This window comes from Engystomops pustulosus, chromosome 8 (assembly GCF_040894005.1).
Source record: "Engystomops pustulosus chromosome 8, aEngPut4.maternal, whole genome shotgun sequence".
In the NCBI taxonomy this organism is placed as follows: Eukaryota; Metazoa; Chordata; class Amphibia; order Anura; family Leptodactylidae; genus Engystomops; species Engystomops pustulosus.
Window position 1 is genome coordinate 97,351,962 of NC_092418.1, and position 26,806 is coordinate 97,378,767.

Consider the following 26,806-nt stretch of genomic DNA (forward strand, 5'->3'; position numbering starts at 1 on the left):
ATTAAAAAATGTTATAAAAATATGATAAATCTCCCCCTTTATGCTGATATACTTTTATAGGGGCTTGGTGTACCCCTTCCAAAAAAGTAGTAGTCAGCTCACATATGTGTTCACTGTCCATGGCAATGTGGGGAGTTGCTGAGCACGGATGACACTTCGCTCAGAGCCTAGTACTGAACACGAATAGATAAAATTCCGGTTCCAAAACCGATCCATGGTGGTCCACTTTTATTGTAAAAACTTTGAAATATATCAACACAATCCAGCATGTTATAGCACGGGTAGCATTCACACAGCCTACGCGTTTCGGAATGAATCCTTCTTCATGGCCTGACATGTTATGCACATAGCGAATGACCATTCATGTGTTACACAATGGCACAAATACGTAAATGAAAAACAACAACTCATAGAGAAACATATGTCACAGCAAGAAAGCAAACGCCATATCTGTACAAACTATATGTGTTAAATCACATCTAGTCTTATATTCAAACCTTTTGGACCCCTAGTGCTCAGGGAGTATATCCAATAGGACTTTAAATAGATCACTGGGGATCGTTTTTTGGAGCTGCAATTTGGTCTTTTTTACGTTCTTTGCAAAAAATTCATCAATCAAGATGACTTTATTTCTAAAAAGTGATTATTGTTCTGTAATTTTTATCTCCAGCGCAGACGTGTCTAGAGCGAGTGGAAGGCTATACCAGAAATGTGCAGCTAAATTTAGCAGCAAATATAAATTTTACATGAAAAATTTTCTTCCAAACTCTGCAGTTTTCCCAAGAATACTTTTTTCACTACGAGATGATGTTTTTGAAAGAATTTGAAACTTCTCCTTTTTTATTCTCTCTATATAGGTTATTCTGAAATATATAGAATGTATATCCGGAGTATATACACTCACCGGCCACTTTATTAGGTACACCATGCTAGTAACGGGTTGGACCCCCTTTTGCCTTCAGAACTGCCTCAATTCTTCGTGGCATAGATTCAACAAGGTGCTGGAAGCTCCTCAGAGATTTTGGTCCATATTGACATGATGGCATCACACAGTTGCCGCAGATTTGTCGGCTGCACATCCATTATGCGAATCTCCCGTTCCACCACATCCCAAAGATGCTCTATTGGATTGAGATCTGGTGACTGTGGAGGCCATTTGAGTCCAGTGACCTCATTGTCATGTTCAAGAAACCAGTCTGAGATGATTCCAGCTTTATGACATGGCGCATTATCCTTCTGAAAGTAGCCATCAGATGTTGGGTACATTGTGGTCATAAAGGGATGGACATGGTCAGCAACAATACTCAGGTAGGCTGTGGCGTTGCAACGATGCTCAATTGGGACCAAGGGGCCCAAAGAGTGCCAAGAAAATATTCCCCACACCATGACACCACCACCACCAGCCTGAACCGTTGATACAAGGCAGGATGGATCTATGCTTTCATGTTGTTGACGCCAAATTCTGACCCTACCATCCGAATGTCGCAGCAGAAATCGAGACTCATCAGACTAGGCAAGGTTTTTCCAATCTTCTACTGTCCAATTTCGATGAGCTTGTGCAAATTGTAGCCTCAGTTTCCTGTTCTTAGCTGAAAGGAGTGGCACCCGGTGTGGTCTTCTGCTGCTGTAGCCCATCTGCCTCAAAGTTCGACGTACTGTGCGTTCAGAGATGCTCTTCTGCCTACCTTGGTTGTAACGGGTGGCGATTTGAGTCACTGTTGCCTTTCTATCAGCTCGAACCAGTCTGCCCATTGACCTCTGGCATCAACAAGGCATTTCCGCCCACAGAACTGCCGCTCACTGGATGTTTTTTCTTTTTCGGACCATTCTCTGTAAACCCTAGAGATGGTTGTGCGTGAAAATCCCAGTAGATCAGCAGTTTCTGAAATACTCAGACCAGCCCTTCTGGCACCAACAACCATGCCACGTTCTAAGGCACTCAAATCACCTTTGTTCCCCATACTGATGCTTGGTTTGAACTGCAGGAGATTGTCTTGACCATGTCTACATGCCTAAATGCACTGAGTTGCCTCCATGTGATTGGCTGATTAGAAATTAAGTGTTAACGAGCAGTTGGACAGGTGTACCTAATAAAGTGGCCGGTGAGTGTATTTCCGAATGTTCTGAACCCAACAGTGTGATGAGCAGTAGAAACATTCAGGGCTGTATGCAAAAGTATTTTCCGTATATGTCAATGATGTCAGATTATTTTTTAAAGCATTAACAGTTAATACAGCATGAAAATACATGGCACTGAAGGCAGCATGTTATAGAGCAAGAGGAGCTGAACAGAGTGTACATAGTGTCCTATCTGCAGGCAGCATCTTATAGAGCAGGAGGAGCTGAACATATTGTACATAGTGTCCTATCTGCAAGCTGCATGTTATAGAGCAGGAGGAGCTGAGTAGGTTGTACATCGATCCTATCTGTAGGCAACATGTTATAGAGCAGAAGGAGCTGAGCAGATTTTACATAGTGTCCTATCTGCAGACATCATGTTATACAGCAGGAGGAGCTGAACAGAATGTATATAGTGTCCTATCTGTAGGCAGCATGTTATAGAGCAGGAGGAGCTCATCAAAAGAGCAAACACATGGCAGAAGTAGAAGTAGAGCATGTTGTCCCCTGGAATTGTGGTAAGATACTATTCTTAATAAGGTTCTGGGTTTCTGTAGGTGGTCAATTCAGCTATTGATGACTATACACTGTGGGGCTTATTTACTAAGGGTCCCGTAGCCGCATTTCCGTTGGGTTTTCTGACGTTTTCAGGGATCGCGCTGTAGGGACAGGTATTTAGCAGGCAATCCCTGGAGCTTATTTACTAAGGGTCCGAACGGCGCACTTTCGTCGAGTTTCATGAATATTTCCGATTTGCGCCTAATTGCCCCAGGATTTTGGCGCACGTGATTGGATTGCGTCGCATCGGTGCCGGCTTTCACGCGACAGAAATCGGGGGCCGTGGCCGTTGGACAACCCGACGGACTCGGTAAACCTGCAGAATTTAAAAAAGAATTTGTGTCGCAAGATCAGCACTCACATACATCGGGACGAAGAAGGTGAACTGCAGCGGAACTCTGCGCAGCAGCGACACCTGCTGGATATCGGGCGCACGACCTTAGTGAATCCCGGCAGACCCAAATCAGCATCGGACAATGCGCTGCGGGATCGCGACTGGACCGGGTAAGTAAATGTGCCCCAATGTGTTGGTTGACACCATTTCAGTTGATCATATCCCTCATATCTAGGGATCATTTGAACTCTCAAAAATTTCCAAGAAACATGGTGAGCTGGTATCGTGGGCTAAGAAGAGGAGTTCCCAAAAGTGTGTTGTCCGAGTGCAATGCCCTGCACTGTGGTTCACTAAGATCATGGGCCCAATTTCCTGCATGTGTGGCTTCCCCGCTCAGGTCCGCCAGAGTTCACCATCTTCCTCCTGGTGTATGTAAGTGCATTGTCTTGCGACACAATTTTAAAGTTAAATCCCACGGTTTGTCCGAATCTGTTGGATCGTCCGACGGCCCGCTTCCCCCTTTTGTGTCACATGGAAGCCGGCGCCGCTGCGCCAAAATCTGATCCTGTGCGCCAAAATCCCCTTCTAAATGCCTGTCCCAGCTGCGCAAATCCAAAAAAGTCGGAATATCCGACTAAAGTGCGGTCCGCCGGACCCTTAGTAAATAAGCCCCAATGTGTTGGTTGACACCATTTCAGTTGATCATATCACCCATATCTATGGTTCATGTGAACTTCCTTAGACTTCTCTTCTTCATAAACTGTGCATGGTCTGTTCTCTACTGTATCCACATGTCTGCTGTCACCCGTCTAAATTTTCTTGGTATGAACTAGATCCCTTGTGAACACTCCCGCAATTGATTCTCTAAATCTTCAACAATCCGAGCTGTAACTTTAGACTTGATTCCACATTTGCCGTGGCAAGTAGACGGTAAACAGAATGTATTGTAATTGGCATCCCATAAAAGCCTCTGCGCAGTGCAGTTCAAGCTAAATCCATAAGAAGCACTGCTGACACCTTTTGTGATCCACAATACCTTCATGGCATGCCAAGCAAAATGAAACATTCCTCCAGCTTTTTCCCCCTCCCTTCCAGCCTATTCTCGTCGGCTCTGTTAAGTTTTAGAAAAAACGATATATAGCCAGATAAGGGGAATATTATCGCAACCGTATATTGTAAAAACATTGCTGCACCGAAAATAGATTGCCAAGTTCTTAAGATAATAATTCACTTTCATGCGAATACAAAAGCGCAGTAATAAAAATGAATTAGGAGCGGAGGATGGAAACCCTTTTATCTAGAATAAATCATGGCACCATTGTTAGTTCTGTTTCAGGAATTAAAGCAGTTGTCTGGTATGAAGTATCCAATCCATACGTCCTTCCCTTATTGATATAACGTCCAGGCTCTTTAGGGGGGAGTCATTCATTTGGTTAGGATCTGCCAATAGGTTAAGAGTGTGTGTATAGGAGGGGACAAACATGGTGGACATTTATTAGCTAGGCCCCCTATATACAAAGTGTTGATGGGGCATTTCTATCTGAGGAGTTTACCCTGCAGAGATGCCATAAATGTCCACCGAAGTTTCGGTGTCATGGGTGAATGGAGAATGCATCATGCACGGATATGGCACATCTGCTGTAAATTTTCTAGATTGGAATACCCCTCCAACGAATTGCAAGCATCTCACCGCATAGATATTGTATCGGAACTCAACCTGTAATTCCTAGTCATTTTGACTATTACCTCTCAACTGTACTATTGTCAAGGGTGTCCCTGCGATCCATGCTTCTGATCGCAGGCACACCCGTGACCCTATCCGTGGTGGCGCTGCCCCTTCCCCCGGCCCGCACTCCCCTCTCCACGCTCCCGTCCCGACTAGGCCACGCGTGCATTGCCGCTCCCTAGGGCGCGTGCGCGCCGGCTCCTGGAGATTTAGAGGGCCGGCGCACCACTGATTGGATTCCAGGTTTTCCTTAAAGGCCGGCTGTTCCCATCAATCCCAGCTGGATCTTTGTGCTTCATGCCTCAGAGAAAGCTTCCTTCCTACGTTCCCTGTGTTCCTGTTCTGCTCTCCCATTGTGACCCCGGACTTGACCCTGATTCTGCACCTCTGCCGCCTGCCTTGAACTTCTGCCTGCTCCTGATCACAAGAGTGCCTAACGTGTCTGTACCTTGACCTTGGCTTCCACCGCAAGCTAGTCGCACCTGTGGAACGACCTGGTGGCACCCTGCCGCAGCAAGTCCATCCCGCTTTGCGGTGGGCTCTGGTGAAGACCAGGTGCCACTTAGATTCTGGTCCCAGATGTCGGCTAGTACCACATCCCACGGTGGTCCAGGGGGTCCACTGACACCGAGCCCTGACAACTATATTTCAGTGTCTCGAAACAGGGCAAGCAGAACGTAAATATGTATGAAAGTGGAGATTTCTGGATTTTTTTGTAGACATTAGTGAGTGTCTATCAAATTCTACGGTCGGAAAGTAAAAGTTCACCTTATGGAGATCTCCACTTGGGTATTCTGGGAAAATATGCAAAGTTTTCCAGAATGGAATAAGGAAAACCACAACACTTTTAGCTCCCTTGACATGAAGCATGACCTTCAGAAAGCTTTATGATATGATGTGGAATTGAAACCAAACCAGTATATCTATTCCAGAAGGAACAGACTCCCAACTGTAGACAGCTCTGTTTCGACCCTGTTGAGTCTCTTCAGTACAGTGTAAGGAACTAGTTTGGCTAAGCGAGAGGCTTTTGACTAGGGTCCGGAAGTAAAAGTTCTCCGTATGGAGACTGCCACCGTGTAGGCGTGTGGAGTCTTATAGCTATTGATGCTCCACTAAGGGGGATTCTGGGAAAATATGCAAATTTTTCCAGGATGGGATAAGGTCTATCAAATTCTTGATATGTGAATTGAGGAAAACCCTACATACCTATATACTTTACTCTGGAGGGAGATACAGTAGGGTGTCGGAAGAGATTACTTTGACCAATACCCATCTCAAGAGGACAGATATTAGTTTTAGCCATGTCAGAAGAATGTCTTCAGGCTTGTAGAGTAGCCTAAACTTTTGGTGGCACTAGAGAGACAGTTTCCTTTATGCCCAGGGGTAGGCTTTATGTAAGTCAGAGGTGGACAGGTATCTTCTTCAGTACTGCAATATCTATAAGTGTATGTCATAATAATTTACCCCCTACCATCAGTTATGACATCTCAATGACTTGTAGAAAAATATTAAAGCTGTTTTTCTCTATGGCCACATTGCTCTCCGGTGACATACAATATTCATATAATTCACAGAAGGGGTAATATCCCATATCTTATTCACAATATGAGTGCTGCACACTTTACATTGGCAGGGCTCACTATCCGCGTTCCATGAGAAGCATAAAATCAAACACAAACACACGTTTCAGTATTGAGGGATACCATTTACTTGACAGAATGTTCTCGAATTGTGCCAGGAAACTGGATTGTCCAGAGGAAACCCAATCTAGCCAACTCCTTACTCATTCGTGTTACTCCCAGATCAGTCGAAATGTAGTCTAATTTCTCTAACATATGCATGAAAAGTCACAATCCATAGACCAGTGAAGATCGTTGCTGGTTAACCAACCGGCCCTGATCTGGACAATAGGAAAACATTGGACAAAACCTCAAGAATGCCAACGGAAATTCCCAAAAAATAACTTAGTCCAGGGCCAAAAAGTCACGACAGTGAGTAAGGATTACCACCTATGCCAACCAAAACGTAGCATTAAGCAAGGATGGAAAGTTATGCAGATGCCTCCACCCTTAATTTACTACATTTATTAAAGGACTCCAAATTTTCCACAATACAAACTCAATGTAGTATTGTATACTTCTGGCCCAGAAGAAGGAGAAAGGGATGTCAGTGCTCAGGTGGACTCTAAACAATAGCCATTGAGATTATATAACTTACCTTTGATTGTTATCAGTAGGAGCAACGCGTTTTGGGCCAAGAACACAGGTCTTCCTCGGGCTTATAATGCACTACAAGATTTGATTTTTGTATCTACTCAAATACAATTGGGAAAATGATGGAATCGGTAATGGGGGCCGTGCATGAATCATATCATCTACATCACAATGGGGATGTGCATCGTAGTTTTTTAGCCTTTAGTTTGGAAGGTCTTTTTTGACCAAAATCCATCATGATAAACTAGGGACATTACTCATAGATTCAGGCACCGGGACTGTGGTAATCTTCTTAAATTTGTTATCCATGGCCTCTTTCCTTCTAAAATCAACTTTAACAATTATTCTGGGGGTTTTTAGGTGGTGTCACAAGAGCCTTTCTGTTCTGTTGCTTCGAAGGATGTTACAGCGTGCAAGGAGCACTTCCCACCTCCCACTGTGTGCTGAAACTTACTCTGTTGCAGTGAGAATACATCAGGCAGAGGGAATGGGGGAAGTGCTGAAGGAGAAGATGGGGAGGGTGAGACAGTTAACAGCCTATGCAGCTACAGCTTGAAAGGGCTATAGTAACCCCCCCTAGCCCTTTAAGTTAATTAGCATAATTATAAAAGTTGATTTTAGAAGGAAAGAGGCCATGGATAACAAATATAAGAAGATTACCACAGTCACAGTGCCTGGATCTATGAGTAATGTCCCTGGTTTATCAGGCAGGACTTTGATGGTAGATTTCCTTTGTTTCTCCTATTGCTTCATAGTATTTGGGCACTATGGAAATTTTATTCTATTAGTTATTGTTTAATTAGTCAAATAAATTTACATATTTTTTCTTTTCCCAAGAGCCATTTTATCTTATTAATTGTGTCATGCATAAATTAGTCCTCCATTACCGTATGTGTTTCTATGAAATAATGACTGTGTATGATTACATTTTGCTTATTGGACAAATTGATTGGCCATGTTTCTATAATAATAATAATAATTATAATAATAATAGTAATAGAGGTTGACTGTTTGTTGACCTTGAGACTACAAGAATGGAAATACTTCAGAATATAAATATTTTCTCAGATAAACAGGTATTTAGCCTCCAACATCGGGCGACATTTGCACAGATATCAGTGGTGGTCTATGTGATAAATGATATTAGTAGTAAAGAACAGCATATTTCCAGGAAACCCTTATATCTCTCAAAATGTAAGTGGCTTTTCATCACAACAGCCAATATTAGAAGCAGAGCTGCAGGAGGAGGGAGGGGGCAGAAATCTGAACCAATGACAAAGCTGTGGGTGTGTCTCAGACTCAGGGCCGGATTAAAGGAGGGGCTCATGGGGCTCGAGCCCCGGGGCCCCCACCACTTTCACTTTTTAAGGGGCCCCCACCAGTTTCCGACAGTCAGCAACTCAGCTCAGCTGAGTCGCTGACTGTCTCTGTGTGCAATGCGCAGCGGCCCGTGGCTACCCGCAACACACATAGGGGTTTAGGATGACAGCTGTGTCAGTGAGACAAAGCTGCCTCCGCAAGGGGAGATCGCCATTTTCTACAGGGGACTGTCGGCTAATGTTTACAGGGGGCTGGCAGGCTACATGCTACAGGGGTCTGGCAGGCTATACCAAAAACATTGTTAGAAGGGCCCCCACCAGTTTGCGCCCAGGGGCCCCCACCACCCTTAATCCGGCCCTGCTCAGACTACATCTTATTCTTCCCTAAAAAAGACAAATCAAAAAGCAGTGAAGCAAAAAAAAAAAAAAAAATATGGAGAAAATAAAATAACACATGACTATCATTTGTAAGTACTGACCACAAAATGGCCTTAAAATTTAAGGACAGCCCCAGACGGCCATTTATGGAAGTGGTTGTCCCAACTTCGATATACAGTTGACTCTGAAAGCACATCACATGATCACATAACAATCCGTACACCTGTGTGACATCACATGACCAAGTATATAACGAGCAGCGTACCTGTGTGACATCACATGACCAAGGATATAATGAGCCGTGCACCTGTGTGACATCACATGACCAGGGATATAACGAGTCATTCAACTAAGTGACATCACAAGACCAGGGATATAACAAGCCGTGCACCTGTGCAATATCACATGAACAGGGATATAACAAACTGTGCACCTGTGTGACATCACATGACTAGGTATATAATGAGCAATGCACCTGTGTGACATTACATGACAAGGGATATAACAATGCCATGCATCTGTGTGACATCACATGACCAGGAATATAATGAGCCATGCACCTGTGTGACATCACATGAGAAGGGATATAACAAGCCATTCAACTGTATGACATCCCATGACCAGGGATATAACGAGCCGTGCACCTGTGTGACATCACATGACCAGGGATATAACGAGCAGTGCACCTGTATGACATCACATGACCAGGAACTGGTTATTATCCACAGGAAGTAAACAATGAAGTTTCAGCAAGCAGAGATCTTGAAAACTGAAATGAATGAATACAAAAAGTATATTGGTAAATTCAAAAACTTTTCATTATAGAAACAATAACAACTATTTGCTGAAAGTTGACAACCCCTTCAATGTTTGCTGTGGTGGTCAATGGAGATTAACTATTTTTGGGGGCTGAATCGTAAGCAAGGGAAGTATTATTCTACATGTTGTAGCACAAGTCAACGCTTCAGTGGGCGCTGTTATCGCTTCCTATGTCTTATAGCCAAATATTAAAAAAGCCTACACACCTGCCCACTCAAACAATAGATTGGAACTTAAAGGGGTTGGCCACTCTTTTACATAAGTTGCCCAAGTGCCTGCACTGCCTTACTAATAATCCCTGAATGTTCATCAAGGTATTTAGCATTCCTAATGCTTATTTTTATGCTGTCTGCAGACTCTGTGTGATTCTTTGTTAGCATAGCAGAGCACTGATAAATAGAAGGAGCTGTTTCAGGAGATTATAACTCATCCTACCCTCCCACTTCCCTTTACCTGTCTCTGTGAGTGAGATGGATATTGAGAGAGACACAGTGGGAGACACCATGCGGATGGGCTGGAGCAGTGAGAAAGAGTAAGCTGTGTATATAAGCAGAGGAGGTAACAAAATATGTACATATAAATGAAAACACACGTCTTATAGAAGAGATTTATTGAAAAGTGACTATACCCTTTAAAGAATTTTAAAAGATTCACATGTTTTTCTCAAGGCACGACGATTAAAGCCAGAATTTGCAGAGGTTCATGGGTGGCGCTTTTGCCAGTAGCCAGTAGGTCCCTGGAAGTTTTGGCCCAGGACCTAAAGCGGAAAACGAAGAGTCAAATAGGATACATAAACTTTTTTTTTTTTTTTTTGCCCCAACCCCCCACTGGGTTTTCCAGAATTGCTTAAAAACCCCTTTCAATGATCATCCTGAGTTTCCCAATGAAGCGCTATATTTTTGAAGACGGTGAAAGTTTGGCCTCTTTATCTTGAACAATGGGCTGAATTCCTGCTCGTATTACCAGGACTGAATAAAAGGCTGTTGTGTGAGAAAGCTCCGCACGTGCCAACACTTCGAAACGCTAAAATGCTCAGGTGTGAAATCAAATATTCCGAGCTCCTGATAGCTGCGCTTCCTTCCTCTCCGATACGCCCGTGGAATGTAGAGACAAAGGCGCTCGGAGTTCTGAAATTACTCTCAGTCTCTGTCCTTTCTTCATCAAAAAAAAAACACTTCATAAAAATATGCAAACACTTTTTGCTTTCTGAGTTGGAGTTAATTAGCAAGTTACTTAATTAGTTCACTTCATGTGTTAAACAATTCTGTGCAGGGTGAAATGTTTATTCGGTTATAAAAGACTGAAATCTGCACAGATTGTAAAGTAAGAAGAAGAACTCCAGAGAAACCGGGAAAGAGATTGTAGAACAGACCTAGCAGGAGTACGGGGAAAGGGAGGCAGATTTCATGGAACGCATAGAGGAGCATTTATCATGTGCAACTTTTAAATTCTATGGAGGTCATTTACTATGGGCCGATTCACGTTTTCCCGACGTGTTACCCGAATAATTCCGATTTGCGCCGATTTTCCCTGAATTGCCCCCGGGATTTTGGCGCACGCGATCGGATTGTGGCGCATCGGCGCTGGCATTCACGCGACGGAAATCGGGGGGGGGGGGGCGTGGCCGAACGAAAACCCGACGGATTCGGAAAAACCTCTGCATTTAAAAAAAAAATGTGTCGCGAAAATTGCACTTACCTTCACTCAGCCCGAGCCGGTGTATTCCAGCGCATTCCGATGCTCTTCAGCGCCACCTGGTGGACAGCGGAGGAACTACCTTAGTGAATCCCGGTCGGACCCGAATCCAGCGCAGAGAACGCGCCGCTGGATCGCAAATGGGCCGGGTAAGTAAATCTGCCCCCAATGTTTCTTTTCTACGGATTTCGAGGTTCTTGTATTGCCTCTGGTTTTATACTAAATACGTGCAAAGGTATTGATGAGTTTTGTAAAAAAAAAAAAAATTGTGCAAATACAATGGGGGAATTTAAAAAGTTTTGTCCAACAGTTTTTTGGCACTCCTCTGCCAGTTTCGCACTTTGGGCAAGACAGAATGGGGCCGGCAGAAGGTCGGATGGCGTGTGAACTCCTCGGACGACTGTATTTATTATAGTCTGATGGAGGCAAATATACCATTACATGATCTTTGATTCTGACCACGGCCTAAAATCAAAACTGTGGTGTACATGGGGCACAGTGCAGTCAGTACTATTTGCAGTTGCCTGTGTAGTGTGCAGGGGGCGCCAGATTCATGATTTGTGGCGCACATTCTTCATGAATCTCATGCCCCCTGCACAGCCCCGACAGAGTGCACCACTTTTTTTTGGTGCACCTTTAACATGGGCTGTGCAACACATATCTGTCAGACTTTGGATGATGAATGTGGTGCATGGTCCGACTGAGCACCAGAAGCCCCCTTAAGTGCACAAATTTGTGTAAAGTGCAACGTAAAGCACAAAGTGTTGTATGCGCCACAATTGTGACACGTGCGCCAGCAATGTGTCTCGGACAATTCTTAAAGGGAACCCGTCACCACTATTTTCACAAATACAGGTAGTGGCAGGTTCCGATAGAGCTCTAGTAACTATGTGACACCCTTCTTGTAGCTTAAACTAGTTTTCCTCAGATCCCCATAAAATCAGAGTTATAATATTGCCTGGTATCTATGCAGCTTTGGAGCGAGTCCAGGGGGCGTGGCCTAATGTCATGTGACCAGGGTGACATCATCAAAGGTCCTTAGGCTACTTAATATGAAAACTATACCCCATGTACATATCTGACCACATAAAACAATCTGTGGTCTAAATATATCGGTATGGGGTCACCTTCCATTGTAGGGGGTCACCTTCCGCTAGCATCCCTAGGGTCCTTTGTGTAATAGTGCAGCTGGAGAACTCCAAGTATAGAGTACTCATTGGACAGAACTTCTTGGGACATTAAATATTAGCTGGTGGAATAGAAAACTTTCTGCAGTCAGCAGGTTCTATCACATTGAACTTCATGGAAGCTGCCGTACTAATCACAGCCACTATACAATGAGGCTCATTTACTAAGGGTCTGAATCGTGCACTTTCGTCGGGTTTCCCCACGATTTCCGATTTGCACCGAATTGCCCTGGGATTTAAGCGCACGCGATTGGATTGTGGCGCATCGGCTTTCACGCGACAGAAATCGGGGGTGTGGCCGCTGGACAACCCGACTGATTCGGAAAAACCGCGGAATTTAAAAAAGAATTTGTGTCACAAGATCAGCACTTACATACACCAGGAAGAAGAAGGTGAACTCTGGCGGACCTCAGCGCAGCAGCGACACCTGCTGGAAATCAGGTGTACCTTAGTGAATCCCGGCAGACTCGAATCCTTGTTGGAGAAGGCACCGCTGGATCGCGACTGGACTGGGTAAGTAAATGTGCCCCAATATATGATGAAAGCTGCAGTACTAATCATAGCCACTATGAAATGCATGATGCTTTACTAATTTAGCAGTGAAGAGGCTGCAGCCATCATTCATATGGTGATCGATGGAAGTGGGGTAGAGTTGGACTCCCATTGTTCTCCTAATGATGACCTATCTTAATTTTTAATATCCCCTTTAATAAATAGGACCAACTTCTGGACCCCTAAGCCCAGAACAACCCCATAGCCCATATCTGCCTGAATCCTCTTGCTTATAACATACTGCTCTCAGATTGCATAAAAAAGATAAAAACTCCTCAACACTAATTACTTACAATTCCCTTACCATTTGCATTTCCCTGATTATTTTATGCTCATGTTTTCCGAGCTAATCTTCATTCCTTTTAATAATTCAATGTAGAGTAAAGGGAACACCCAATGGGGACAGAACTGTGCACTAATATGCAAATGAGTTAATAATGACTAGTCTTAAGCAAACAATAATTATCCACTAGAAAAACAAGCAAATAATACACAGACACAATACAACACCCCAGACTGTAGATAATAATTAACAGAATACACCCAACGTATTTACCCAAGGTTTTATTGTAGAGCCTGGAATTTAGGTTCTGATCCGTTAATAACAGCGGCGATGGATAAATTTACAGTAGACTCGCATCTCATTTCCATTCTAAAAGCAACACGTGCATATTTACCGCGACACAATAAAATAAATCTCACTGTTTAAAACCATCGTTTTAGAACCCGATGCGGCAGAAATAATCTACTTACTATCCTCATCTTATTATGTATGAACATTGGGCTGAAGGGGAAAATATTTCACAGAAAATGTGATACATTCGGTGGAAGCATCACTGCAATTCACTGGGAAGATGAAAAAATAAAATATATCTTGTTTTTCAATAAATGCAGAACGTTATAAGTGCGAAGACGAAATTGAAAAACAATATGGGAAAAATTCACAGGCCCAAAAATCCTATATGGGACCCATAGCAATTTATGCAGCTGTTTGTATTATACAGATGTATTCTGCTCTTTATAATGCTTCCCATGGCTCCTTTTTTCTGGCTGTGGGTGCTCTGGTCTGCTGTAGAGGGTGTTTGTAGTCCAAGGCATAAGAAACATTTCCCACTTGCTTTTATGCCTGGGGGGCCAACAAACAATCGGATTTCCTTTGATGTCTTTAAGCATTGTGAAATCTTCAACCTTACTCTGTGCACTGAGATTTATGACACAAGCTGCCATTGGGAAATTGATAATATGTTAATGTCAGAAGTAACAGTAGTTCATTATATAGTCAAGTAACTAAGGCTATAGAGAAACATGCAGCTGCAAGAGTTACAGTATCTATTAATGTTTTATTCACCCTTCATTCAGACTGGATATAACTTACTCTTTTGCCTAGGGCTTTCAATTTAAGCATGAGAGAAACTTTAACCTTACTCTGTGCAATGAGATTTATGACACAAGTTGCCATCAGGAAATAGTCTTTTAATGTCAAAAGTAACAGTAGATCAGTATATAATCAGGTAACTAAGACTATAGGGAAACATGAAGCTGCAAGAGTTACATGATTTCCTTATGTCTCTTTCACACTACATGCAGTCTGGATATCACTTAAAAATATTTAATTTTCAATTACTTGGGTTTTTCCCTGCAGTGAGGTCCATAGTGTTCTTCACATGCTATTTTGTTCGCACCGTTCCGCGCATATCTCCCGACAAGTAAGCAGATGTGCCGAACATCTGTAATCTATTCTTCACTGTGTTTTTCACTGTGTTTTTCACTTAAATGATCCTGTGTTCACTGTTTTTATTCTATTCTTCACTGTTCTTCACTGTGTTTTTTTAATTAAATGCTCGATCTCGAGCAGGGGAATTATTCATGTCAACTAGCAACCCATCCGTTTAAAACGCATTGGGGGTCATTTACTAAGGGCCCGATTCGCGTTTTCCCGACGTGTTACCCGAATATTTCCGATTTGCGCCGATTGTACCTGAATTGCCCCGGGATTGTGGCGCACGCGATCGGATTGTGGCGCATCGGCGCCAGCATGCGCGCGACGGAAATCGGGGGGCGTGGCCGAACGAAAACCCGACGTATTCGGAAAAACCGCCGCATTTAAAAAAAAAATTGTGTCGCGAAAATTACACTCACCTTCATCCTGGATAGGCCGGTGTATTTCGAGGCATTCCAGCGGACTTCAGCGCAGCAGCGCCACCTGGTGGACGTCGGAGGAACTGCTTTGATGAATCCCGGCCGGACCCGAATCCAGCGCAGAGAACGCGCCGCTGGATCGCAAACGGACCAGGTAAGTAAATCTGCCCCATTGCATTCGCATTGCACTTGCAAGGCTTGCGAGTGCAATGCGTTTTTGATGCGTTTCCATAGACTTGAATGGGGTGGGAAAAACGCGCGTGAAACGCAAAAGTAGAGCATGCTGCGATTTTGACGCGCGTGAAAAACAACGCAAATGAGGAAAGGCCCATTGGAAACAATGGGACAGAGTGCAATGCAAGTTCTGCGCGTCAAAAGCACGCGCAGGACTCGCGCGTGAAAAACGCTAGTGTGGAAGGGGCCTAATAGGTCACATTTCATCTTAATTGGACTAATTTTTTGATACTAATTTAAATGATGTTTGTGATATTGCATCAAAGTGTAAAGCTACAATGGAGGGCATTTATCATTGACTTTCAAAGGTAAAACTGGCGGAAATGTTTTTTTTTCCCTTGCTGCACCTTATTTATGTGTTTAATGAGATGCATAAGACACAACTCTGCTGTCTGAGCCATAACACACACTGTCAGCTCTGCTGTGCTTCCCTCGCCTGGATAAAGACTTTATTGGTCTGTAGCTTGTAGATTTACTCTCCTCAAGCTGCCGGCAGGAAGTCTCTGTGTGTGTGAGCTCGTCTTGGAATGCATGTAGAGAGGCCAAGGTAGGGAGGAGCTCAGTGCAGCATCTGACAGGAGAACAATCTGTCCTGCCTGACCCTAGACTTCTGATTTACGGTCGGATCCCGGGGCAACTGAAATTGTATACACCAGGACTGATAGAGACAGGTTGGAATTATATCTGTGAAATGCTGTAGTTAATAACAGTAAATTAGAGAATGTGTTATTTGTTATCCTGAGTATATTTAAGAATATTGTTCTCGTTGGAATACCGCTTTAACTGTATTGGCATTCTGAGGTTGGCATCCTGATCTCAATGACCCCAAGCAATTGTCACGGTTGCTCCCACGACCCATATCCGTGTACCCTGGCGTGGCACCCGTGCTTCTTACCTGACCTGTCCCCGCTCCTGATCCCGGTCCCCCGGCCGTGCACGCGTCCCCGTCTCTTAGGGCGTGCCTGCGCCAGCTTCAGACAATTTAAAGGGCCAGCGCATCGTTCATTGTCGCTGGCCATTTCCAAGAGTTCTATATAAACCTGCCTTTCTCTGCACACCCTGCCAAATCTTTGTGCCTAATGCCTCTGAGAAAACTATTTCATGTGATTTGCTGTGTTTACGAATTCCTGTTGAGAACACGGGTCCGTTGTTGACTCTGATCCCATGCTGCTTGTCCTGACCTAACGCTACGTCCCCGACTCTGATCCTCTGATGCCTGTCTCGACCTCCTGCCTGTCTCCGACCACGAGTTTGCCTTACAATTCTGTACTTCGCCTTGGCCGCCACCGCGGACAAAGTTGCGCCTGTGGAACGACCTGTTGGTACCAAGCTGCCGAAAGTCCATACCCTTTTGCGGCGGGCTCTGGTGAAAACCGGGTACCACTTAGACTCCGGTCCCAGGTGTCGGCTTCTGTCATCTCCCACGGAGGATCTACTACCACTGATCCTGACAGCAATAGCTATCCATTTCCAACACCATGTAATTCCATTTCATTATACTAGAGATATTCCTGATTCTACCGTATTAGTAATGCTTCTAGCATCCATGTACTATCTCTGTATGCTCCAAGCTAAGTGTATAGTAACTGAGAAGATGTCTCAAAATAATCTTCCCACTGCGGTTTCGCTGTCACTTTATCGTCTTTGTCGATGAGAATTATACTGCATGGAGAGAATGAAAGATCTTCCCCCGATGTGTCTCGCTTTGTCTAGCAATCCTGACGACTTCTGTAGAAACATGTCAAATTGGGAATCAAATCAAAACAATCACAGAGCTCTCTCCCCGCATATCTGTGGTTTAGATACTCACTCATTTCCTAAACAGTCGTTTTTCCCACATAGACCTGACTTGTTTTCTTAGGCTCCAAGAAGAAGACTATAGAACGAGACGACGGGACAGTTTGTTCCAAAATTGGGAGGAGAAGCTCATGTCGCACCGCAAAATGCCATTATCATTACAGATGAACTCTGCTGGATTTAGTTAGGGATTAATTTAATGCTCTAAATATCCTATTGTTCTTCTTACCAAGATATAAACTTTGTAGCGAATCCACAAAAAGTTCAAGAACTTACGACCTATCTTGGTTTTTATCAAGGAGTCTCGCCGGCACTCAACATTACCATCAGAGTTCTCACGCTCAGACACTTTTTAGACTAAAGTTGATGAAAACGGACACTTTGTTGAGTGAACGTTTATTGAGAGAAATTCGATAATGACCAATCCTGTTAGTTGACAGATCCCACACCAGTGCTGGAAAGAATTTCCGACATGTATGAGATGATTTGACAAAAGATTAGGTCTTCCACACAAGTCAAATTGTTCTTTGATAGATTCTTCTTAGCACATTCCCGGAAAATTTTTTGTCCTTGATCAACCACATTGGGGCTCATTTACTGACCCAGTCCTTTGGCGCGTTCTCCGCTGAGGATTCGGGTCTTCCGGTGGCTCACTAAGGTTGTTTCTTTTAAATTCCAGTTTTTCCGAATCCGTCGGGTTTTCCGACGGGCACGCCCCCCGATTTCTGTCACGTGCAAGCTGGCGCCGATGCACCACAATCCAATCGCGTGCGCCAAAAACCCGGGGCAATTCGTTGCACAATGGAAATATTCGGGAAACCCGGCGGAATCGCGGTCCCGCGGACCCTTAGTAAATGAGCCCCAATGTCTCTGCATTCTGAAGGCAGATATGGGGGGATGGAAATTACATATCCAATTCTTTTTCATTTACATAAAGTAAGACACTGCCAGATATGTATGGAAATGACTTGTTCCTCCCTAGATATTCTAGCTGCATGCATCCTCAGCCATGGCAAGTATGCTTTATAGTGGTTTTGGTGACTGGTTTTTCCTTTTAGGGCAGTACGGTGGCTGAGTGGTTAGTACTACAGCCTTGCAGCCCTGGGGTCCTGGGTTCAAGTTCCATCTAGGTCAACATCTGCAAAGAGTTTGTATGTTCTTTCCGTGTTTACGTGGATTTCCTTCAGGTCCTCTGGTTTCCTCCCACACTCTGGTAGTTTGATTAGATTGTGAGCCCCATTGGGGCAGGGACTCATTTGGCAATCTGTGTGAAGCACTTCTTTATCTGTGTGCTCTATCTAAATAAAGGAATTATTATTTATGGCAAGATCTTCTCAGATACCCTACCATGATATTTTGAGGTACCGTATATACTCGAGTATAAGCCGACCCGAGTATAAGCCGAGACCCCTAATTTTACCACAAAAAACTGGGAAAACCTATTGACTCGAGTATAAGCCGAGGGTGGGAAATGCATTGGTCACAGACCCCCCAGTATAAAGCCAGCCAGCCCCCAGTAGTATACAGCCCAGCCTGCCCCCAGTAGTATACAGCCCAGCCTGCCCCCAGTAGTATACAGCCCAGCCTGCCCCCAGTAGTATACAGCACAGCCTACCCCCAGTAGTATACAGCACAGCCTGCCCCCAGTAGTATACAGCACAGCCTGCCCCCAGTAGTATACAGCACAGCCTGCCCCCAGTAGTATAGAGCCGCGCCCCCAGTAGTATAGAGCCGTGCCCCCAGTAGTATAAAGCCGTGCCCCCAGTAGTATACAGCCGTGCCCCCAGTAGTATACAGCCGTGCCCCCAGTAGTATACAGCCGTGCCCCCAGCATCGCGGCTCCTGGCATCGCGGCTCCTATTCTTGCTTCAGCTTGCTGGGCGCCGTCATGTTCTTCTCGCGGGCGGCGCCTAGTACGCTGAAGGAAGAAGAACAGCCGGGAAGCCAGAAGAGGAGCCGCGATGACATCGGGGGAGCAGTGCTGCGCATCGGGGCCACCGGAGGGTGAGTATATAAGTTTATTATTTTTTAGTCAATTTTAGTCAGTATTGACTCGTGTATAAGCCGAGGGGGCGTTTTTCAGCACATTTTTTGTGCTGAAAAACTCGGCTTATACACGAGTATATACGGTAATACAGAAAAAAAACCCTGTTTGAAAAAGGCTACAAAGAGCACCTATATGGATTGTTTGTCACATCCATGTGTTACATAGATACCCCACTGTTTATAGTGGGTACCATGCAATACCATATTTCTCCTGTGGTGGTGCTGTATGGAAATGTAAGACTCGGAGGGGTTGTCTGCGCACAAAAAGTTATGCCATATTCATATGATAGGGATTCCAATGGTGAGGCTTCCACCAATAAAGAGAACGTGCGTCCATTGTGCCCCAAATGAATGGAGTGGCAGGTCAAGTATGTGCACTGCCCCTCAGTCCCCTGTTAGTGGCACTGACTGAATTAGTCATAGAAATGATTACAGCAGCATACGCTTGATTGACCAGGTATTTTTTTAATTTTGGGGTAGAACACAATACCATTCTTGTGGTCCATAGTGTTCCCACCTCCAGGACTCCCACTGATCCCCAATCCTGTGATTATGTGATAGCTTGTTGTGATTGTACAACCCCTGTAAAGGACTATTCTTAATTGAGCTAATCACGGCTGAGATGGAAATAACCCTTTCTTTCTACATTCTAAATTGATTGGAGTTGGGGAGAGCAGAACCGATCTACAATATTTCATTAATCCCTATAGAGGTGAGTAGAACATACATAAAGAGCTCAGCAAAATTATCTGTACCGTTTCCGTAATTCCTGAAGTTACAGAAACAGTGGAGCTTGCTCTTCTCTGCTATTAGTCAGGGTAATTTTTTTCTATCCCAGCCAAGTATTCCAGAGATGGAAATGAAGATGAACATATACTATACCTGGTCAGTGACCTGGGCGGAGCATACTGCCACATGGAGAGGTAAAGGGGTGAGCGCTTCTCACCCCTCCCTCTCCATAGGGAGCCACACAGCCTGGCTTTACATATGGATGAATATAGAGAACTCTCTATCTTATTTTCGGCACGGTAGGGTATGCACGGTGGCCATACCCTACCGTGCACAATGTACCTCTATGGTTGCCATATACTAGCTACTATTCATACGTCCAGCATATGGTCACCATAGTTTCGTTCTTGTGCATGGGGCCTAACTCTTTAAGGCTTGTGTATAAAATATACAAAAGAAAAGAAAAAAAATCTACGCCACGCAGGGATGTTATTTGAGTTAGAATAAAAGTTGATAGCAGCCATATCCTCTAGATTTATCAAATAGTGCAAATGCAGGGATAAAAGTATATATTTTAGTAACCGTACACTGAAATATACATGACTTGTATAAATGTTAAACACCCCGTACATCATATAGCTTTACCTCAAATGACCTAAAATCTTGGCCTCTGTCCCTGAATACACAGCTGCGATGGCTGCGATCTGTCACATTGTAGCCCAGAGGTCCAGATGTTGTGACACTCCACCTGACAACCCCACTGCTGCCCAAAATTAAGTCCCATGCAATTCTCTTATACTGTACATCTCTGATCCATGTTATTACAGAAATTTGACAAGATCTGCTGTTACTGCTGTAAGCATCTCGAAACCACAAGGAAATTAGACATCTGCTTTATGTTCTCTATCGCAGTTATTCGTTTTTAATGGTGACTTCCTTCTGAAAAAGAAAATACTGATTCTATATACATTGCACTGCAAATTAGGGGGGTTATTTATCATTGGTTGTTCTGGGCTTTTTTGGCGAAAGTCTCAAAGTAGTCGCATTGAGGTTTTTTGAGACTTTTCACTGCTAAAAAGTCTCACAGGGCTATTCACACCTCTTCATTAATCTGTTGAAGACATAGGGGCTTATTTACTAAGGGTCCGCGGACCACACTATCGTCGGAATATGCAACGATTTCCGAAGTGCGCCGCATTTAGAAGAGCTTTTTGTCGCTTTTGGAACTTTGGCCCATGCTTTCATGCGACATAAATCGGGGTACGGGCCGTCGTACGATCCGATGGATTCGGACAACGCGCGGGATTTACATAAGTTGTGTCGAATACACCGGGAAGAAGAAGGTGAACTCCGGTGGACCTTAGTGGGGAAGCGACACATGTAGGATCTCGGGCGCACAATCTTGGTGAATTGCGCAGGACTTCATCCTCGTCGGCCAGTCCGGATCGGGGATCGCGACAGGACCGGGTAAGTAACGGTGCCCCAAAGAACTTCTGCTAGTACAACACCATGCAGCACTGTGAAAAAAGCAAGATTCATGACTTGAGACTTTTGCAAAAAGTTACTCCAGTCCCCTGTATGTGCTGGGACTTTTTATGCATTTTGAGATTTTTTGGGGACTTTTTGAAAAAAATCCCAGACAGAAAATAGACCATAACAAGATTCATTAAAGGGCTGATGGGCATTGGAGCTCCAAAAATATACAACTATCCCAAGGAGCCGCCTAATGATAAATAACCCCCATTATCATTTTTATTGAATTCAACAGAGACAAAGACATAGTGCATCCCTTTCAATTTTTCATGATAAAGGATTCCCCATTCCACGAACATCATTATACAATGCAGAATATAATACAAATATACATGAATGTTTATGAAGACAATATAAGAACCAAACTCCGTACATACATAAAGCATCGGAACCATTCTCAGCACATGAACACACCATCAGAACTTGGCTCCTTACATAAATACATATTGACAAACAAGTGTTCACAGCTGAAAGTATGGGAAGGACCAATGGCTGGAGAAAAGTGAAATGAGAACATAAAGAAGAAAATGGTAATGTTTGGGGGTATCATTACTGTAATAATTTATACTCATCTGGTACATTTCAGGACATGCAGCACGGGATCAGAGTCAGGAAAGGAATCGAGGTCACAACGGAAAATCAGGATAATCGCAAAGGGCATGAAGTAAAGCTTTCTCTTAGGCATGGAAACACGAAGATCCGGCAGGGGTCACAGGAAGAGGTTGAGCATTTATAGGTTGTCAGGTGGTCAGTGCCAATTAGCGGTGCGCTTGCCCTTTAAATTTCACGGCACGTTTGGCTGAAGCGAGGAGACCGTCGCTGGAGCGTGGCTTGGTAAGTGAGGCTGCCGGCGAGAGGGGGCTTATGGAGGCACACGGGTGCGCAGGCGACCTGAAACATGGGCCGCAGGAGCAGCCGGGACAATTCGCTATCTATAGCCACCAAACATTGTCCTTGTCTAAGTATTTGTTGATTCAACAAATTAAATGGGTTATCCGGGTTTAAAAAATTACTTTTGGCCGGGCTGGGGAGCGCTAGTTAAACATAATAAACATGGACTTACCTCCTCCGGCGCCGCTGATGTCCCGCGCCGCGGTCCCTTCGATCCGTGCCCCTGTTTGTTTACAGGGGCACGGAAGCCGCGCACAGGGAGCTTCCGGTCCGCGATGTGGCCGGCTCCTCCCATCAGTCCCTATCTCTCAGCATTGTAAGCGCTGGGAGATGGTGCGCATGGGAGCATCCAGCCGGCCGGAAGCTCTCTGTGCGCACTTGTAATGAAACCGGCGCACAGAGAAGACCGGCCGCGGCGCGGGACATCGGCAGCACCGGAGGAGGTAAGTACATGTTTATTGTGTTTAACTAGCCTTCCCCAGCCTGGCCATAAGAAATTTTTTAAACCCGGATAACCCCTTTAATCTATATGGACTCATACACATGGTTTGGTTCTGACTGCTTCATGTGAGCCAACTCTTTGGCATTCTTTATTATGGCCATCATCCACTCACATGACGATGATACAAAGGCAACAAACAACTGATCATGGATCTGTAGCCTAAGGAAAATGGCTACAGGGCTGGGCTGGTCAACGTACATGAAGCTTACCTAATGTAGAAACATCTAGATATCACTCATTTATCTGTGCACCACCCCAGGGAAGTCTACAAAAGAGATGGACAGTACTTGTGACTTGACACAGGAATAGAACAACTGAAGGGTTCACCTTGACGAACATAAGATGATGATGGAAACAAACCTGAGATTCCAAAATCCAAACCAAGACTTTCCTGGGTACAGATGGATAGGCCGAGACAAACCACTAACAGGTCCTCATTTTCTGGTTAGGATTAAACTTTGTAAATACCTGCTCTATAAAAATAGCATCTCACCTGTCCCCAGGTCGCCCTCATTATTGCAGCTCAGCTCCACGGAAATGTATAGGGTTCACTTCCAATACAACACAAAACCTATGAAAATATTAATCTTAATATATAATATAATACCAATATTAATCTTAATCTTGTATCTTGTAAATTGCCCCTATTTGGCAGAACATCTCGAAGAGAATTGGAGAAGAAACCGGTAAATATTTCCTCTCTCCATTTGGCTCTTTTACTCCGGCTTGCCCTTGAATATACAATGTTATGCAGGAAACTGGAGATGAAAAATCAACTACGCAGCATAATGATATATTACTTCTATTATGTGTGATAATGTTTGCCTTGACATCATTGTAGAGAATAGGAAACCTCCTCCTGAATACATTCCGGTGATCGGAGCTGATTCTTCCTGTATTGTATTCATGCTATCTCCAGCCGATGCATTAAGTATGCAGGTGGATACCCTCCGTCTCTCCGTGTCCTCTATCTCTCCCGAGTGCTTCTTACAAGCGCTCTCCTTTCAATCATACACCTTTTCAACTAATGATATTTCTCTCCAGTTTGTAGAACAGGAAATGTCAGAAATACCATTAATACTGGTGATCGGCGGAGAAGCGAGGCTCCATTCTAATCGCACTTATCTCCCCGTGTTAGAAGCCGAGAGCACAAGGCTTTTTTATTAAAGTAGCTGGCGGAGTGTTCTTCAGTCCCATCACCCTGTAAGGAGCTGGAGTGATTCTGAAGGGTACTCTCAATGTCGTCATGTTTAGAAGGTTGGTTTTTGTTGCAGGTTCTTGAGGTTTGAGAGAGCTGGGTCAAGTACGGCGTTGGAGCGATTCTGTTCATAAAAAGAAACCGTGAGCCAATCTCTTTTTATGAACACTTGAATCACTTTTTGTAGGACTTCAATTATAGGCAATTATATCAAGGCAGTGGGATTCTTTACAAAAAAATGTGGGGCACATTTACTTACTCGATCCAGGGAGTTCACCGAAAGCACATTGTCCTTGTACAATGCCCTGTGCCGTGATTCACAAGGATTGTGTGCCCGATATCCTGCATGTGTCGCTTCCCCGCTTAGGTCCGACAAAGTTCACCTTCTTCTTCCTGGTACATGTCGGTGCTATGTCTTGTGGCACAATTTGAAAATTAAATCCCGCGCCCAGTCCGAATCAGTTGGGTCATCCGACGGCGGCAAAAAAACATTGTGTGTGACACAATCCCAGCGCAGACACCTGTTAAATACCTGTCAAAGCTGAACAAATCCTGAAAACGCAAACAGTCCAACGAAAGTGTGATCAGCGCCCATAAGTTTATAAGCCCCTGTATGTCATTAAAATAAATCAAGCGCTTAAAAAAAACAAACAAAGGCCACAACTGTTGACCCCCCACTCCTCTTCACCTTGATCCTGGCGCTGTCTTGACACTTAGAAAAAAAAAATAAAAATAATTAGCAGCATGGAGCACGGGGACAAGATGTCCGGCACTCCAGGCTGCTAATTATGCACGTCCCCGCAGTTCCATCTCCCATGCTGGCAGCATGGGAGAGAGAGGTGATGTCACTCGAGAGGCGTGAATTTGAGCAGATATTTACTGGTGTGGCATGGGAGTCTGGAGTGGGTACATTAGTCAGTACTATGGGATCTCTGGAGCAGCATTATTATTTCTGGGAAGCAACATTTACTACCAGTTTGCGCCAGGGGCCTCCCCCTTCCTCAATCCGCCACTGCTAACCCCCATTTAGGCACCATGACCTTACAAAGACTGCTTTAGATAACCCTGTACCCTCTAGCCATGTGTGATAAAGACTATCCTCATCTGTATCTTTTAACAATGCGTCTCCCTAGTTTGTATTAAGGAAGGTGATAAGTGATGATCGTATGAGAACCAAATGTTCTTTCTAATCGTTCTTCATTTCTGAGTTAGGCCTCTTGCACACTAGCGTTGCGTTTCACGTCAGGGTGCAATGCGTGAAAAACTGACGTTTTGGCTGCGTTTTTGTTCCATTTTTCCTTGGAGTAATTTGCGTTTTTTTTGCGTTTTCGGCGCATTTTTGACGCGCGATTCAATGGGAGACTCGAGCATTTTTCAAAGGGACCATGGTTTGGGATTAAAATGTGTTATTTAATTGAAAAATAATGTCTTCTGATAATTTGCAAACATCTGCGATCTATTCTTCACTGTTCCGCGCGTATATTATCTCCCGACAATTTAGCAGATGTGAAGAACAGTGAAGAATAGAATAAAAACAGTGAACACAGTGAACACAGGATCATTTAAGATAAAAACACAGTGCAGAACACAGTGCAGAATAGATTACAGATGTTCGGCACATCTGCTTACTTGTCGGGAGATACGCGCGGAACAGCGCGAACAAAATAGCATGTGAAGAACAATATATATGTGTGAAGAACACATTGCAGATGTATTTAAACATCTGCAATGTGTTCTTCACACACATATATATTGTTCTTCACATGCTATTTTGTTCGCGCCGTTCCGCGCGTATCTCCCGACAAGTAAGCAGATGTGCCGAACATCTGTAATCTATTCTGCACTGTGTTCTGCACTGTGTTTTTATCTTAAATGATCCTGTGGTCACTGTGTTCACTGTGTTCACTGTTTTTATTCTATTCTTCACTGTTCTTCACTGTGTTTTTTTAATTAAATGATCGTTCGCGAGCAGGGGAAATAATGTTATTCTGGTCACCTAGCAACCCTTACGTTTAAAACGCATTGCACTCGCATTGCACTTGCAATGATTGCGAGTGCAATGCGTTCTTGATGCATCTCCATAGACTTGAATGGGGCGTGAAAATTGCGCGTGACTCGCAAAAATAGAGCATGCTGCGATTTTGACGCGCGTGCAAACGAACGCAAGCACGCGCGTCAAAAACAACGCTAATGGAGAAAGACCCATTGAATACAATGGGACAGAGTGCAATGCGAGTTCTGAGCGTCAAATGCACGCGCAGAACTCGCGCGTGAAAAACGCCAGTGGAGAAGGGGCCTTAGAGGCTCAGAAGTCTTTTGTTTATTACCATATAAATCCTCTCCTACTGTGTCAAATGCACAGATGCAAAATAAAAATCTAATAATAAAAACTGCTCCGCTCTAACTTTACTTCTGTTGCAGTTTGTGCTCCAGAGCTGTCCTTCCTTCTACAGTATAACAGGTGGTCAGAAGGTTACTACTACTTTTCACTATTTTGCTTTATAGAACAGTTGTAATTTTCACACTATAGGATCAAACGCAAAGACCCTTTAAAGGGGATGGCCAAATTTCAATAAATCACTTCCATTAGGCATGTGTATACATGTATATGTATCTGTGTCTTTGCCTCCTTTGAGAGCTTCAGCCTTTCCCTGTTCTCACCACACTGCCCTCTGCATATATACACAGCTTCCTCTCTCTCACTTCTCCAGCCCATCCTTATGGCATCTCCCACTGTGTCTCTTGATGTATCCGGCTGTGCCCGGACGGGCAGGGGGGCATCATATGTCGATAAATAACCTCCAATGACTTTAACTTCCTGTATCTCTGGTTCTATAG